Below are 14809 nucleotides of genomic sequence, written 5' to 3' on the forward strand. Positions count from 1 at the left end.
CATCATGATCGCATGCTCATTCCGCAGCGGTATTTAACAATCTTGCGAGGCTCAGCCGAAGATTTTCGCTCGAATCTCTGTCTTGTAGTTCTAGTCACCACTTATTTGAAGCAAGCCGGGCTTGCCCAGTTCAAAGCACCACCCTACTGAAAATATTGAGCGTGAATTCTGCGTGCCTATCTTTGCGTGTTTATTGCCACGCAAAATGCGACGATTGAGCGAAGTCGCAGAACGCGAGACATATTTCACATAATTTGCGCAAGCCGAGCAAGCTCGCAAACGCGAGACATCTCTCACATAAGTGCGCAAGCGGCGTAAGGCTCGTACAGCAGGAGACATCCTCGCGTAATATGCGCAAGCCGGGTGAGGCTTCTAGAATGTCCGAGAGCCAAGGGCGAGTCCCAGAATGTTCAAGAGCAGAGTCTGGCTCACAGAGCACTAGACAGTGTCAAATGGAGTTACCATCATGATAGCGATAATACCTTGCATGGCTGCAAGGCTCCTACATCACTGCTCAACACGTTACGCCAATGCCCTACCTTAAGGCCTCCTCATCTGTCTGTCACTGCCTCATTCAGCATGCATGTTGTGAGATAACAAGCTTTGCAGAAACGGGTGCTTCGTGGGATGGCTCTCATGTGTGTAGCATGCTTGCAAAAGGACATAGATAAGGTCACCTTAACTGGCTTTATTAATGCCACATCCCTCATGATGGGTGCCACACAGTGGCTAAACAATTTCTTCAGTTTCTCCAAATCCAGCAGGTTGGCGTCTTGATACAGGTTCTCACTATGCAGCACCTGCAAAAAGGTAGCAGTATATGCAAAAAAAAATTCAGTTCATCTGTTTTCTGGAAATTCCAGAAAAGGGCACAAGTAGTTCTTCTATTAATGAACTAATTATGATTTCGAAAAGTTTCAGGTTTTAAATACAGACATTGGAAAACCCGACTCAAGCACGCAGGCTGCTCAGCATCAAACCTGCACAAAATCTAATAACCGTGTCACACAGGCATTTTGAAGGCTTTCAAATGGCTATCAGCTCAGTGGCACTTGAATGCAGCTAAATGGGCATTTCCAATAGCCACAGACTCCCTAGAACAGTGTGGACATCTATCATGATTTTGAAGGCTTTTCAGTGGTAGAAATTTGCACTCAGACATGGAGCACTCGCAACTTACACTAAGGAATAGAATCAAAGCAATTTAATCGCTGAAAGAATACTCAACATGAAATGTACAACTTATTTCACTGAAAAAGAAAGAAGGCTGGCCACAAAACACTGCAGCAAGCGTATTATAACTGTTGCCAATAGCACATAAAGAATGAATACTTCCTTTTCAAAACTGCGTGAGTGCTACAACAGCTTCCCAGCAAAATTATCAACTGTGACAGTGGCGCCACAGCAGTTTGGTGCGAGATGATGAAATATCTCTACGGCGATCAAGTATTCTGTGTAGCAGCGGCATAACGCCCGAGTTGAAGTGCAAATCTCAAAGCTCAATCTCCCACCTTAACTGTTACCTTTAAATACATATTTAAATTCATTGCAGCGTGCTGCAGAAGTAGGTGGTCAGATCATTCGAGAGGATACCTGCAAGCTATCTCAGGAGACGAAAGATCTGATGAAGAAACGCCAAAGCATGAGGACGTCTAACTTCAGAGATAGAATAGGACTGGGAGAGCTATCGAAGTTATTTACAAGTGCAAGGTAGCCAACATAAGAAAGTTTAACATGGAGAAAACCTAGCATGCTCTAAAGCATGGAGGTAGCCTAAAATCAGTGAAGAGAAAACTAATCACTGGTAAAAACCAGATGTATGCGCTAAAAGACAAAGAGGGCAATGTCATAAGCAATATGGATAAAATAGTTAAAGTAGCCGAAGAGTTCTACACAAATCTCTACAGTAGTGAATGTAATCAGAACGTTACAGAGAGAGGCAGTAGAGCACAGCAATGGGACATCCCGCCAGTAACGAGGGAGGAAGTAAAGAAAGCCTCAGGAGCAATGCAAAGGGGTAAAGCAGCTGGTGAGGATCAGGTAACAGCAGATTTGTTGAAGGATGGAGGAGAGATTCTGCTGGAGAAACTAGCCACCCTGCATACGCTTGCCTCGTGACCACGAGCGTATCAGGAGCTTGAAAGAATGCGAACATTATTTTAAATCAAAAGAAAGAAGATGTCAAGGACTTGAAGATTTACAGACTGATCACCTTACTATCCATTGTCTACAAGGTATTTACTAAGGTAATCACTAATAGACTCAGGACAACCTTCGAATTAAATCAATCAAATGATCAGGCAGGTTTTCATAAAGGATACTCAACAAGAGACAACATTCATGCAATCAATCAGGTGATAGAGAAATGGGCAGAATACAACCAACCCCAATATATAGCCTTCATTGACTACCAGACAGCAATTGACTCGGTGGAACCACAGCTGTCATGCAGGCATTGTGGAATCAGGGTGTAGAAGAGTGTTATGTGAAAATATTGGAAGATATTTATAACGACTGCACAGCTACCATAGTTCTCCATAAGGTCAGCAATAAAATTGCAATAAGGCAAGGTGTCAGGCAGGGAGACACGATTTCACCAATGCTATCCACCGCCTGTTTACACGAGGTGTTCCGGGGCCTGAAATGGGAACAGTTGGGGAGAAGAGTTACTGGAGAATACCTAAGTAATTTGAGATTCCCTGATGCCATTGCCTGGCTAAGCCACTCAGGATATGAACTGCAAAGCGTGATGAATCAGTTAGACAGGCAGAGCAGAATTGTGGGGCTAGAAATGAACATGCAGAAAACCAAAGTAATGCTCAACAGTCTAGCAAGGGAACAGCAGTTCACAATTGGTAGCGAGGTGCTAGAAGTAGTAAGAGGATATGTATACTTAGGGCAGGTAGTGACCGCTGATACGGATCATGAGAGGGAAATAACTAGAAGAATAAGAACGGGGTGGAGCGCATATGGCAGGTTCTCTCAGATCGTGAAAGCCAGTTTGCCAATATCCCCCAAGAGAAAAGTCCAACACAGCTGTATCTTACTGGTACTCACCTATGGGGCAGAAATGTGGAGGCTAACAATGAGGGTTCAGCTTAATTAAAGGACAACGCAGCGACCTATGGAAAGAAAAATGATAGGTGTAACGTTAAGAGACCGGAAGCGGGCGGAGTGGGTGAGGGAAAAAACGCGGGTTAATGAAATCCTATTTGAAATCAAGAGGAAGAAATGGGCTCGGGCAGGGAATGTAAGCCGGAGGCAAGACAACCGCTGGTCCTTGAGGGTAACAGAGTGGATTCCATGAGAAGGTAAATGTAGCAGGGGGCGGCAAAAAATTAGGTGGGCGGATGAGATTAAGAAGTTTGTGGGGATACAGTGGCCGCAAGTGGCAAAGGACAGGGTTAATTGGAGAGACATGGGAGAGACTTTGCCCTGCAGTGGGTGTAGTCAGGCTGCTGCTGCTGATGATGATGATGAGAGCCTGAGCACACCTACAAAGTAAAACTGTGAACTCGACCCAGCAGCACTTTACTGTGTTGAAAGAGAACAGGTACAATTGAATTACTGCATTACCTTGTTATTACCATTAAAAAGTACAGGGCTCTAAGGACTTCCTAATTTACATCGAAACGAATGGGTTACAGTGAACTTTCACGGATTACACTAACAGGCACTGAAAATCCAACACAGCTGCCCAAGAGAATATTAGGCAGCCGCGCTAGCCGTCTTTTGCGCTATGCTACCTGATACCAGATTAAAATTCCAGAGCAATTTAGTCATACTCTAGCACTGGGATACGTTATGCCCCAGACTGATGCAGCTGTCTTACTAAAGGCAGAGAAGCTTTCAGTGTGGGTCATGTGTGCTGTGGCGTGAACACATGCACAGCATCACCTGCTACCATTCAAGTCCTCTGTGTACACAAATGCAGGTGCAATAGAAAACCCACATCATAAATTTGGCTAGTCTGGTCGGCCAAGCATGGGCCAGCTGATAGCACGAAGCAGCAGGTGCGACACATACCATCATCATCAGCCTGACTACGCCCACTGCAGGGTGAAGGACTCACCCATGTCTCCACATTAACCCTGTCCTTTGCTAGGTGTGGCCACCATATCCCCGCAAACTTCTTAATCTCATCCGCCCATCTAACTTTCTGCCGCCCCCTGCTATGCTTGCATTCTTTCGGAATCCACTCCATTACCCTTAAGGACCAGCGGTTATGTTGTCTTCCCATTACAAGCCCCGCCCAGGCCCATTTCTTCCTCTTAATTTCAAGTAGCATGTCATTAACCCGCGTTTGTTCCCTCACCCACTCCGCCCCCTTTTGGTCTCTTAATGTTAGACTTATCATTTTTCTTTCCATAGCTCACTTTGCTGTCCTTATCGTTTGGCACGTGTTTTTTTCTTTGTAATAAGGCATAAAGTATTATACACGGATTACCACATGACATCCTCCTATGACTGCCAAATAATTTATAATCAAATTTCTTTCTCCTGCTGTATTTGTTTCGGTTTCGACAGCTGAATGATGGCTGTGACGTCAAAGCGAGGTTATTGGTCACGTGAGGCATGAAAAACTGCAATACAATTGGTACTTCTGGCTCTTAAGGAATGCTGGCGTCAGCGCTGTAGCGAATTAAAATGATGAAGCAGCGATTATAAGTGCAGTTTTTCCACGCCTGACGTGACCTATAACCTCTCTTTGATGTTATAGCCATAGTCTAATTGTTCACCGAAACAGGATGGCAGGAAAAGTTGATTATAAATTATTTAGCGGTCTCACGCGAATACCTGATGGTGATTCATGCATAGTAGTGTCTTCCGCATCATTATAGAGAAGAAAACATGCCACCAAGATTAGGTGTCTATACTCTTTTAAGCTGAACTCTTTTAATTAGCCTCCACGTTTCTGTCTCAAAAGTGAGAAACATGCAGGCTAAAGAAAAGATTTCAGCTTAAGTACCAAAGTGGCTCTAATCACACGATGAAGCGGAAAAACTCTCGACACTTGAACAGATAACAAATAGGAATTCCAACAAAATTTTAGATTCTTGTAAGGCTATCAAGCATTTCTGAATATTGTAAACTGCACTTTCACACATACAGTACGCATTTATGCCAAGCTCACATTCAGTAGCCCTGTTTTCCGGCTGTAATTATCACGGTCTGAGCTCAGTTACAGATTTAAAACCAGCCAAAAGATGCAACACAGGAAAAGAGAAGAAAACAGGTTGGACTATCAATTGAATTTTTTGTGAAGGAAAAGAAGGCTCGCATGAAGATGCGCGCACACATGACCCACACCAGCGAAAGGCAGGACAACAAATAACTGTCACTGATATACAAGCACGTCATCTAAAAGAGAAAATTCGTTCCGTTGAAGATGGACTAATGGCTTCACTACTCATACAGCCGTTGCCTTGGAGATATGCATCAAATGCCTTACAGATTTGTTTACCACTTCTATACACCACTGAAGTGTCACAGAAATCAGGCGTACACACTGATGGGTCATCTTATGATTTACACTCACGACATTGGCACTGTAGTGCCAGATGAGAAGCTGTATTCCCTCTAACGAGTTAGTGCTCACTCAGGAACACATTAAAGACACCTGCACATATCCCTGAAGTAGTTTCTTGCACAAGCTAGCGGAATGTGATAAACCACTTCTTGCAAGTCCTGAACCTAGTGTCACGTTGTAGTGACGGCAGTACAGCGGTCAGGAAGACACCAGAAAGACTTGCAAACGAAGCTCTTTATTTGGGCTGACTTGCGCCCTCAAAAGAACTGAATCACTCGGCGGCGGCGTAAGCAACAGGCGTGCTCGGCGGTCGTCGAACTACGAATGTCCGCCGCTCGCGGCATCGCTCAATTTAAAGCCGGCAAGGAAACTTCCAGATAACAGGTCAAGATCATCTACGGTAATCTGGAAAAACCTAGATGCAGCCTTTCAAGGCTGCGAACAATCGAGATTAGTCTGGTCGCTTCTCGCGCCACGAACAAAAGTGATAACGACCCTTTCCTGCTGCCTTGAGCGTGAACGAACAAACACTGCAATGATACGTGGCATTACCCCCCTTCCAAAGAAGCATCGTCTCGATGCTTTAAAATGAAAATAAACACGGACAATGAAAACTTCCAGTCCTTTAGCGTTCATAATATGGCTTCAGGCGTACGACATGTACGACATCCGGGCGTGTGCGGCGTCGCTGAGATGCTGTCGTGCCGTCGGGGATGACTTCGTAGTCGAGGTCGCCGATGCGACAGAGAACCTTGTACGGGCCAAAGTAGCGTCGCAGCAACTTTTCACTCAATCCACGGCGGCGAACTGGCGTCCATATCCAAACACGATCACCTGGCTTGTAATGCGTGTCTCGTCGGCGCAGATTGTAGCGTCGGGCGTCGGTGTGCTGCTGGTCTTGAATGCGAAGCCGCGCAAGTCTTCGGGCTTCCTCGGCGCGATGAAGGTAGGCGGCGACGTCGAGGTTGTCTTCGTCGGAAACGTGCGGGAGCATTGCGTCGAGGGTTGTCGTGGGCTTCCTGCCGTATACCAGCTGGAATGGGGTAAACCTGGTTGTCTCCTGGACGGCAGTATTATAAGCGATGATCACGTAGGGCAGAATGGAGTCCCACGTCTTGTGTTCGGCGTCGATGTACATGGAGAGCATGTCTGCGATGGTCTTGTTCAGACGCTCTGTGAGTCCGTTGGTTTGTGGATGATAGGCAGTGGTCCTCCGATGGCTTGTCTGGCTGTAGTTTAAAATGGCTTGCGTCAGCTCCGCTGTAAACGCCGTTCCTCTGTCTGTGATGAGCACTTCCGGGGCGCCGTGTCGCAGGAGAATCTGTTCGACAAAAAATTTTGCGACTTCTGTTGCGGTACCACTAGGCAACGCTTTTGCTTCTGCGTAGCGGGTCATGTAGTCGGTGGCCACGATGATCCACTTGTTTCCTAATGAAGAGGTCGGAAAGGGGCCGAGGAGGTCCATCCCTATTTGCTGAAAGGGCTTAGTTGGCGGTGGTATGGGGTTGAGGAGTCCGGCTGGTCTAGTCGGAGGCGTTTTGCGTCGCTGACACTCACGGCACGTTTTCACGTAATGGGAAACGTCGGTAGCTAGCCGTGGCCAATAGTACTTCTCCTGGATGCGGTGCAACGTGCGAGCAATCCCGAGATGTCCTGCAGTCGGCTCATCATGGCATGCCTGCATAATTTCTTGCTGAGATTTTTGGGCACGACAAGAAGATGCACTGTCCTGTTCGGCGCGAAGTTCTTCTTCATGAGGACATTATTGTGAAGGACGAAGGACGACAGTTGGCGCTTGAACCCTCGGGGAGGCGATGCGGTCTTGCCTTTCAGATAATCGACTAGGCTTTGCAAGTCAGGATCCGAGTGCTGCTGCTGCGCGAAACTGCTGGCGCTTACGGGTCCTAAGAAAGCGTCGTCGTCTTCCTCTTCGGGTGCTGCGTCGACAGGAGCTCGTGACAAGCAGTCTGCATCGGAATGCTTGCGGCCAGATTTGTAGACTACAGTTATGTCGAATTCTTGAAGACGCAGGCTCCAACGAGGAAGGCGGCCGGAGGGATCTTTCAAATTGGCCAGCCAGCACAGAGCATGGTGATCGCTCACAACCTTGAATGGTCGTCCGTATAGGTAGGGGCGAAATTTGGACGTGGCCCAAATAATGGCGAGACATTCTTTCTCTGTCGTCGAATAGTTGGCTTCGGCTCTCGACAGTGAACGGCTAGCGTACGCGATAACTTTCTCAAGTCTGCCATTTTTCTGAACGAGGACCGCTCCTAAGCCCACCCCGCTTGCATCGGTATGAACTTCGGTTTCGGCGTTTTCATCAAAGTGCCCGAGCACAGGAGGGGACTGTAAGCGGCGCTTCAGCTCGTTGAAAGCTTCCTCTTGTGGCCTTTCCCATTTAAAAGGCACGTCAGCCTTGGTAAGTTGAGTCAAAGGTTCCGCGATGCGCGAAAAGTTCTTGACGAATCGTCGGTAATAAGCGCACAATCCAAGGAATCTGCGTATAGCCTTCTTGTCGTTAGGCTGTGGAACCTCTGCGATCGCAGCCGTCTTCTGGGGGTCTGGGCGAACTCCATCCTTGCTTACGACGTGACCAAGGAACAGCAGCTCCTCGTAGGCGAAGTGGCACTTCTCTGGTTTCAGTGTCAGGCCTCAAGACTTGATCGTTTCCAGCACTATCCGAAGCCTTCTGAGGTGGTCTTCAAAGCTTGAGGAGAAGACAACAACGTCATCTAAGTAGACTAGGCAAATCTCCCGCTTCAAGCCTGCGAGCACCGTATCCATTACTCGCTCGAACGTCGCTGGGGCAGAGCAAAGGCCGAATGGCATCACCTTGAACTCGAAGAGTCCGTCTGGCGTGATGAACGCAGTCTTCTCGCGATCTCTTTCGTCGACTTCAATTTGCCAGTAGCCGCTCTTCAGGTCCATCGATGAGAAGTACTTAGCGTTGCACAGCCGGTCCAGTGTATCGTCGATGCGGGGGAGAGGGTAGACATCCTTCTTCGTAATGTTGTTCAGGCGGCGGTAATCGACGCAAAAGCGAAGGGTGCCGTCTTTCTTTTTCACTAGAACGACCGGTGCTGCCCAGGGGCTCCTCGATGGCTGTATGACGTCGTCACGAAGCATTCCCTCAACTTGCTTGCGAATAGCTTGGCGTTCTAGCGGCGATACGCGGTAGGGGCTCTGTCGCAGTGGTCGTGCGTGTTCGTCTGTGACAATGCGGTGCTTGGCAAGCCGGGTTCGTTGCACATTCGATGCTGATGAGAAGCAATCGGTGTACCTTTGAAGATGACTGCGTATTTGGTCTTGTCTGCTTCGGGGTAATGCCGGGTTGATGTCGAACGTGGGTTGATGGCCTTGGTCAGATGGTTCTGCGGGTTGGTCGGGTAGGGCAAATACGCCTCTGATGTCTGCCAGCTCGTCGAGGAAAGCGATCGTCGTACCTTTGTTTAGATGCCGGTATTCTTTCGTGAAGTTGGTTAGCAACACCTGGGTTTGGCCATTTCGGATTTCGGCAACTCCCCTCGCGACGCCCAATCCTCGATCCAGGAGTAACTGGGTGTTCCCCTCGATAACGCCTTCGGCATTTTCGATGTCTCCAGTACATATGCCGACGAGAACACTTGATCGGGGCGGCACGCTCAATGCTTCATCGAGGACGTTTAAGGCAACGTGATGAGTCGCGCCCGTCGCAACAGGTATGGCTTTTTCCGTGGAAAGCTTGATCGACTTAGATCGAAGGTCGATGATCGCCCGATGTTCGTTCAGGAAGTCCATTCCCAAAATCACGTCTCTCGAGCATTGCTGTAGGATCAGGAAGGTTGTCGCATAGGTTCTCCCATTTACAGCAACTCTCGCGGTGCAGCGTCCTGACGGCGTAATCAGGTTGCCACCTGCGGTGCGGATCAGCGGGCCATCCCAGGTTGTTGTTACCTTTCTGAGTCGGACAGCGAGTGGGCCACTCATGACAGAGTAGTCAGCTCCCGTGTCCACCAAGGCAGTAACCGCGTGACCGTCGACCGTAACTTCAAGGTCACTTGTTCGCGTTCTCGTATTGTACGTTGTCTTCGGTGTCCGATCTCGGCTTCGTCTAGTAGTGAGGCTGCGGTGGGCGTACTGCGACGTTATTTCACTGGGCAGCGGTAAAAGCTTCAAGTCTGGCCGCGTCGTCGTCGTCGTCGGTGTCGTCGTCGTAGTTGAGGCATGGTCTTGAGTACTCGTCGATGGAGGATCTTTGTCATTGCGCTTAGAAGCAACCTCACCTCCAGAGGCTGCTTTAATTAGTTTAACCTTCGGGGGCTGGGGGAGCGTCCACGCACGGCGTAGCCTCGGCTAGGAGATACAAAGCGCGGGGACGATGGCGACGGGGAACGTGATAGGCGGCTCGGCGATGAGTATTCTTCTCGACGCAAAAACTCTTCGATTGCGGCTGGTCGCAGGCCAGATCGGGGTCGTGGGGCGTCGTAAGCAAATCCTCGGATGCCCATTCTCCTGTGTGGGCAGTACCGGAGAATGTCACCGGCTTCTCCGCAGTGGAAGCACAGTTGGCGGCGCTGGTCGGGTGTTATCCACTCGTCGCATTTCCTAGGCCGTGTGCGACGCTCGTAGGACGGGCGAGTTGGGGCGAGAGGGCGGCGCTCCAGCGCAGCTGGCTAATGGCGATAGGAGCTTAGGTGCCGTCGTCGAGGTGCAGGACGGCGCACTGCTGCGGCGTAAGTCATGGCTGGAGGCTCCAAGAGGCTACGTGGTAGACTGGAGTCAAGTCCTCCGGTGAATGACTCGAAGGGCTGGCGTCGCGACTCGCTGGGGGTGTCCGGTACATGGAAGGCTACCCAGCACCTCCACCAGATGTCACGTTGTAGTGACGGCAGTACAGCGGTCAGGAAGACACCAGAAAGACTTGCAAACGAAGCTCTTTATTTGGGCTGACTTGCGCCCTCAAAAGAACTGAATCACTCGGCGGCGGCGTAAGCAACAGGCGTGCTCGGCGGTCGTCGAACTACGAATGTCCGCCGCTCGCGGCATCGCTCAATTTAAAGCCGGCAAGGAAACTTCCAGATAACAGGTCAAGATCATCTACGATAATCTGGAAAAACCTAGATGCAGCCTTTCAAGGCTGCGAACAATCGAGATTAGTCTGGTCGCTTCTCGCGCCACGAACAAAAGTGATAACGACCCTTTCCTGCTGCCTTGAGCGTGAACGAACAAACACTGCAATGATACGTGGCACTAGTTTTATGGGATACCATACTGCTATCCCCGTTTTTAACAGCAGCGCAAAGGCCATCAAAACAATGATTGGCGCAAAAATTACATTTAAACATTTTCCCGCCACTCGATTTGAACTCATGAAGTCTACACAAAGGACTCCATGATAACCGTTCTGAGGTGAATGGCAGTTCAGCCTAGCCTCTGGAATCTGTGCCAAAAAAAAAACGGAGTCAGCGCATCGCAATTTACTTTCGAAATCAGCCGGTGCTGATGACAATTGTATGTTTTGCTTTCTCTGGCTTATAAAGCTCCACTTTCAGAAAAAGTGTCGTCTTTGTGGTTAGGATGCGGAACTTCATCATCACAGGTCAACTTCAGCTTGCCATCAGTGTCCCTTTAATGCCTCAAAGTTGAACAATAGCTCCATTCATAGAGGAGGGCTGTGCATAAATTTCGACCACCAAAGATTCTTTAACATGCACTGACATTGCGTAACACACGAGCAAATATGCATTTCGCCTTGTCGAAACGAAGCCACCACAATTCAATCCCGCGTCTTTGGGCTCAGTAGCCGAACACCAATGCAGTAGGCCACAGCAGCAGGTGAAAAGAAAAGAGAGCCCTTAATAGGAAACCTAACTTGCCAAAATCAACATAACGAGGGGTCACACAAGTAGCAGTGGACTAGGAAAATAAAAGCTACTTGTGTCGGAAGATGTCTTCAGTGCTTACCTCAAAAGCCTGCTTGCTTACTGGGTATCCTAGCACCAAGTGAAAGGCTGGCACAGCTATACTGGAGAGCTTGGAAGAGGCATTGCTGGTAAAGCTATCTGGAGCTTGCTGCAAGATAAAAAGACACATTTAACAGCAGCACAGTGCAAAAAATGGACTAGAATCAAGCATGTAAGGCAAAATGCAAGGCACAAAAAGGAGCCGGTCGCAGAATGGAACACGACTGTTTAACCACATTTCGAAGTGGGCCAGGCAACAAGAAATTCATAACCACGGCAGTCATTCACAAGCTAGCCTCAGACGAGACACCACTTGCATATCGATATCCAGCATCGTTTCTACAATACATGCCACCATTCAAAAGAACAGACCACAGCAGAACGATATTTTCAGTAGAAGGCTGGTTTACTTCAAATTCTGCCTGCGTCCCTCAATTTGAAATCTGGCATGATTAGCACTGATTTCACATTCTCACAGATATGATGAATTAATAGTGCCAATTGCCGAAAAACCACGCTTTTTCCTTTAACATCAAATAAGGTATTGGAGAGGTACCTCAGCATATTTAAGTCAAAGTCAGATTTATTTGCGCCATTGGTTGTAATCATGAAACAATCAAGTTTATTCTTCGTACATATTTAAGGCTCAATTACCCTTAAATTTCACTGCAACTTCGGGATTTAGGGCAAATGGAGCTAGGGCACCTGTGTGCATTTTGCAGTTGTTTGTACCATTTCAGCTCCGAGCCAAAGTATGAAAAAGCGAATGCCAAAATAGAGGCGAAAAACTTCAGAGCAATTTGTTTTTATCTCACCTTTCTGCTATTCAAGGCTCGACTACACTGGCTCGGCTATAAGTACGAACGCAGCTGGATCATACGGAGCTTCGTACCTTAAATACACAATTTATAAAAGTACAAGTGAAATACAAGTGAAAGAGGAAGAAGCTCAATCCTAACGCATACAGCTGAATCTCAGTCTACGTAGTTAAACTGCTCGAGCGCTGTTACTTCAATTACAGCGTAACATGCGGCGAGAATGTAAAGCCCGGGCCGAAGATCTATTGGCGGGCATATATTCCATTCTCGGCGAGAGATGAATGGCAGTACGGCGGCAGTACGGCGCCGATATCGTGCACCCCGCGATCGGATCAGCTGTGCATACTTGCATGGCATACTGACCATGACCGTGTGACCACTAACACTACACGCGCATTCATGCCCGTGTGCCGCCAGCAAACAACCTTTCAACGCTGCGTGCTGCCGCGATAGGCACTGCGTCTTCGCGTCTCAGTACTAGCTGTGTTGACGTGGCCAGTTGTGCGCAAAGGCTTTGAAATAATGAACAGGTTCGAAGAAAATTAACTTACCCCCAAGATGCGAGATGTCACCCGGGTAGTGGTCTCCCACCAGCTGCTCCGCCATGGAGGAAATGAGCCCCGCCGTCAGCATAGCGTTTCCAGTGAAGGCGCGCAAAGGACGACGCGCTATCCGTCGAGCCCGCTGACGCACGCTATAAACACAGGTTTACTCAGCACCTTACCACGTTTTCGTACATCGCACCAGCGAATTTCACTGCTGTCGGCACATCACATATCGGAAGAGTGACAAATGCTCATGCCAGCGATGGTTAATGCCCTCAGCACCACAAAGGAGGACCACGACAAACGTAGTAAGGCTGACCGCCATGCTGTCCCTCCCCAGACGCTGCGTTCGTTGGCTAGCGCTTCGGCCAGTTCCGGCTTCCTTCGGCCCGTTTAGAAAGGCATCGCCTCCAGGCATTCCTCCAGGTCGTCTCTTTCGGGCTCTATGCTTTTGGGCAGTGCGATAGCAAAGGACTAAAACCAAATGAAACTTTCGTTACAAAAATAATTAAGTTCTTGTACACATATTAGGATTAAAAACTTGAGAAATTTGTGACGCGTCGACGCATCACTATGCGTGTCGGTACATGCGTGCGTGCGTGCGTGAGTGGGCATGGTCTAGCGCTTCAAATCCAAAGCCTATCCGACATGCTGCATGGTTTCTGAGATCACCGCCGTGAGCTTCGCTTGTTTTCTCGTGCTGCTGCTGGGCGGTCTTGCGCGCCGCTGTTACTGTGCTGGAATCGCAAAAGAAGAAGGATTACCGGTGTGTGCTGCCGGTGGGCGCGCTCTCATCCAAGAGTAGTAGCAGCTCCCAATTAAGCGATCCGTCGGGGCATATGTGTTATGGATGTCTGGTCGACAACGATAATGACGTCAGCAGTGCTGTGCCGTCGTTTGATGAGTCGAACCTTTCGGCCTATTGCCCTGCTAACTTCATTGCAAAAATGCCTGGCTCATAAGCAGCGACAGTGGCCATTGTTTCTGTGGTGTGTTTCGATTACAAGACGGCGCCCTTCTACAGTGTGGCTTCCTTGGAAACTTAGTCGGCGGTGTGCCTGCAACGCCTGTCGCTGTCAGCTCAAACTGACCGCCTGCGAGCGCTGCCTTCTTTTGCGATGTGAACGGTGACGGGACACTTACTGCCTGTGGCCGGAGCTTATAGCAAAAGCGAAGAGTGTTTTGTGTGAAGGTTTGACGAAGTGCGTGTGTCAGTCTGGACCCTTAGCAAGTCATACGAGATGCGACATGCAAACGTGGTCCACCAGTCGCTTCAGCAGAAAAGAGTGCGGATGTTTTTTACGTTACTTCAATTGAGAACTGCCCATGCAAATATTTCAACTCGTCTCTTGGCTAAACAGCATAGTAAAGAAGCTAAAGCAACAAAACTGCTGTTTCCATGCTGTATATTGATTCCGCACTCGTGCTAGAGGTGGGAAATATGTAGCAGTTATTGGCGGAGTTTCAGCCTATGAAGCACGTGCAGCTTCATGTAATTGCAGGTTAGGATATGCGCCTTACTTGGTATTGACTTTGTGACCAGACATAGCCATCTGTCAACTAAAAGAAATTTTCTTGCTATAGGATTCTGCAGCATTATGTATGCTTCTGGACACTGAATACCGGGTGCGTCACCTCTCTTGAAAGCGCTCAGATTTGTGTACTTATCAGTACGTTTGAGATGAGAAAATTTCATCAGCTTCTTTTCTTTATTTTATAATTAGCTACACAGTATGTTGCAAAAAAAATGTTTTAAGGAAAAGTATTTCAGTTTAGAGTAGAACAGTTCAACAAAGTTGTTTGGGCATTCTGGTAACTTCAAGATGGTATCTGATGGTTGCATACAGACGCGCAAGTCAAACCTCAAAGGGCATCAAACTTAACAGTACCGCTGAGCTTATTCTTTCGTGCTTTTTATGTGTGTGTAGATCACCTGGGGAAGTTCAGTGTTGGATGTTGGATTTCATAGTT

The 14809-nt window shown here is 48.3% G+C and overlaps 1 long non-coding RNA gene across 1 annotated transcript; it reads right to left on the bottom strand.

The window, feature by feature from the left end:
• Positions 1-638: 638 nt before the first annotated feature.
• Positions 639-13158, bottom strand: LOC149337635 (uncharacterized). Its single transcript, XR_016284645.1, has 3 exons — positions 12845-13158; positions 11477-11584; positions 639-800 (listed from the first exon to the last, which is right to left on the bottom strand). It is a non-coding gene; the product is annotated as an uncharacterized LOC149337635 (long non-coding RNA).
• Between the last annotated feature and the right edge of the window lie 1651 nt (positions 13159-14809).

This window comes from Amblyomma mixtum, chromosome 7, assembly GCF_055824585.1.
Source record: "Amblyomma mixtum isolate Tamu chromosome 7, ASM5582458v1, whole genome shotgun sequence".
Taxonomy (NCBI): domain Eukaryota; kingdom Metazoa; phylum Arthropoda; class Arachnida; order Ixodida; family Ixodidae; genus Amblyomma; species Amblyomma mixtum.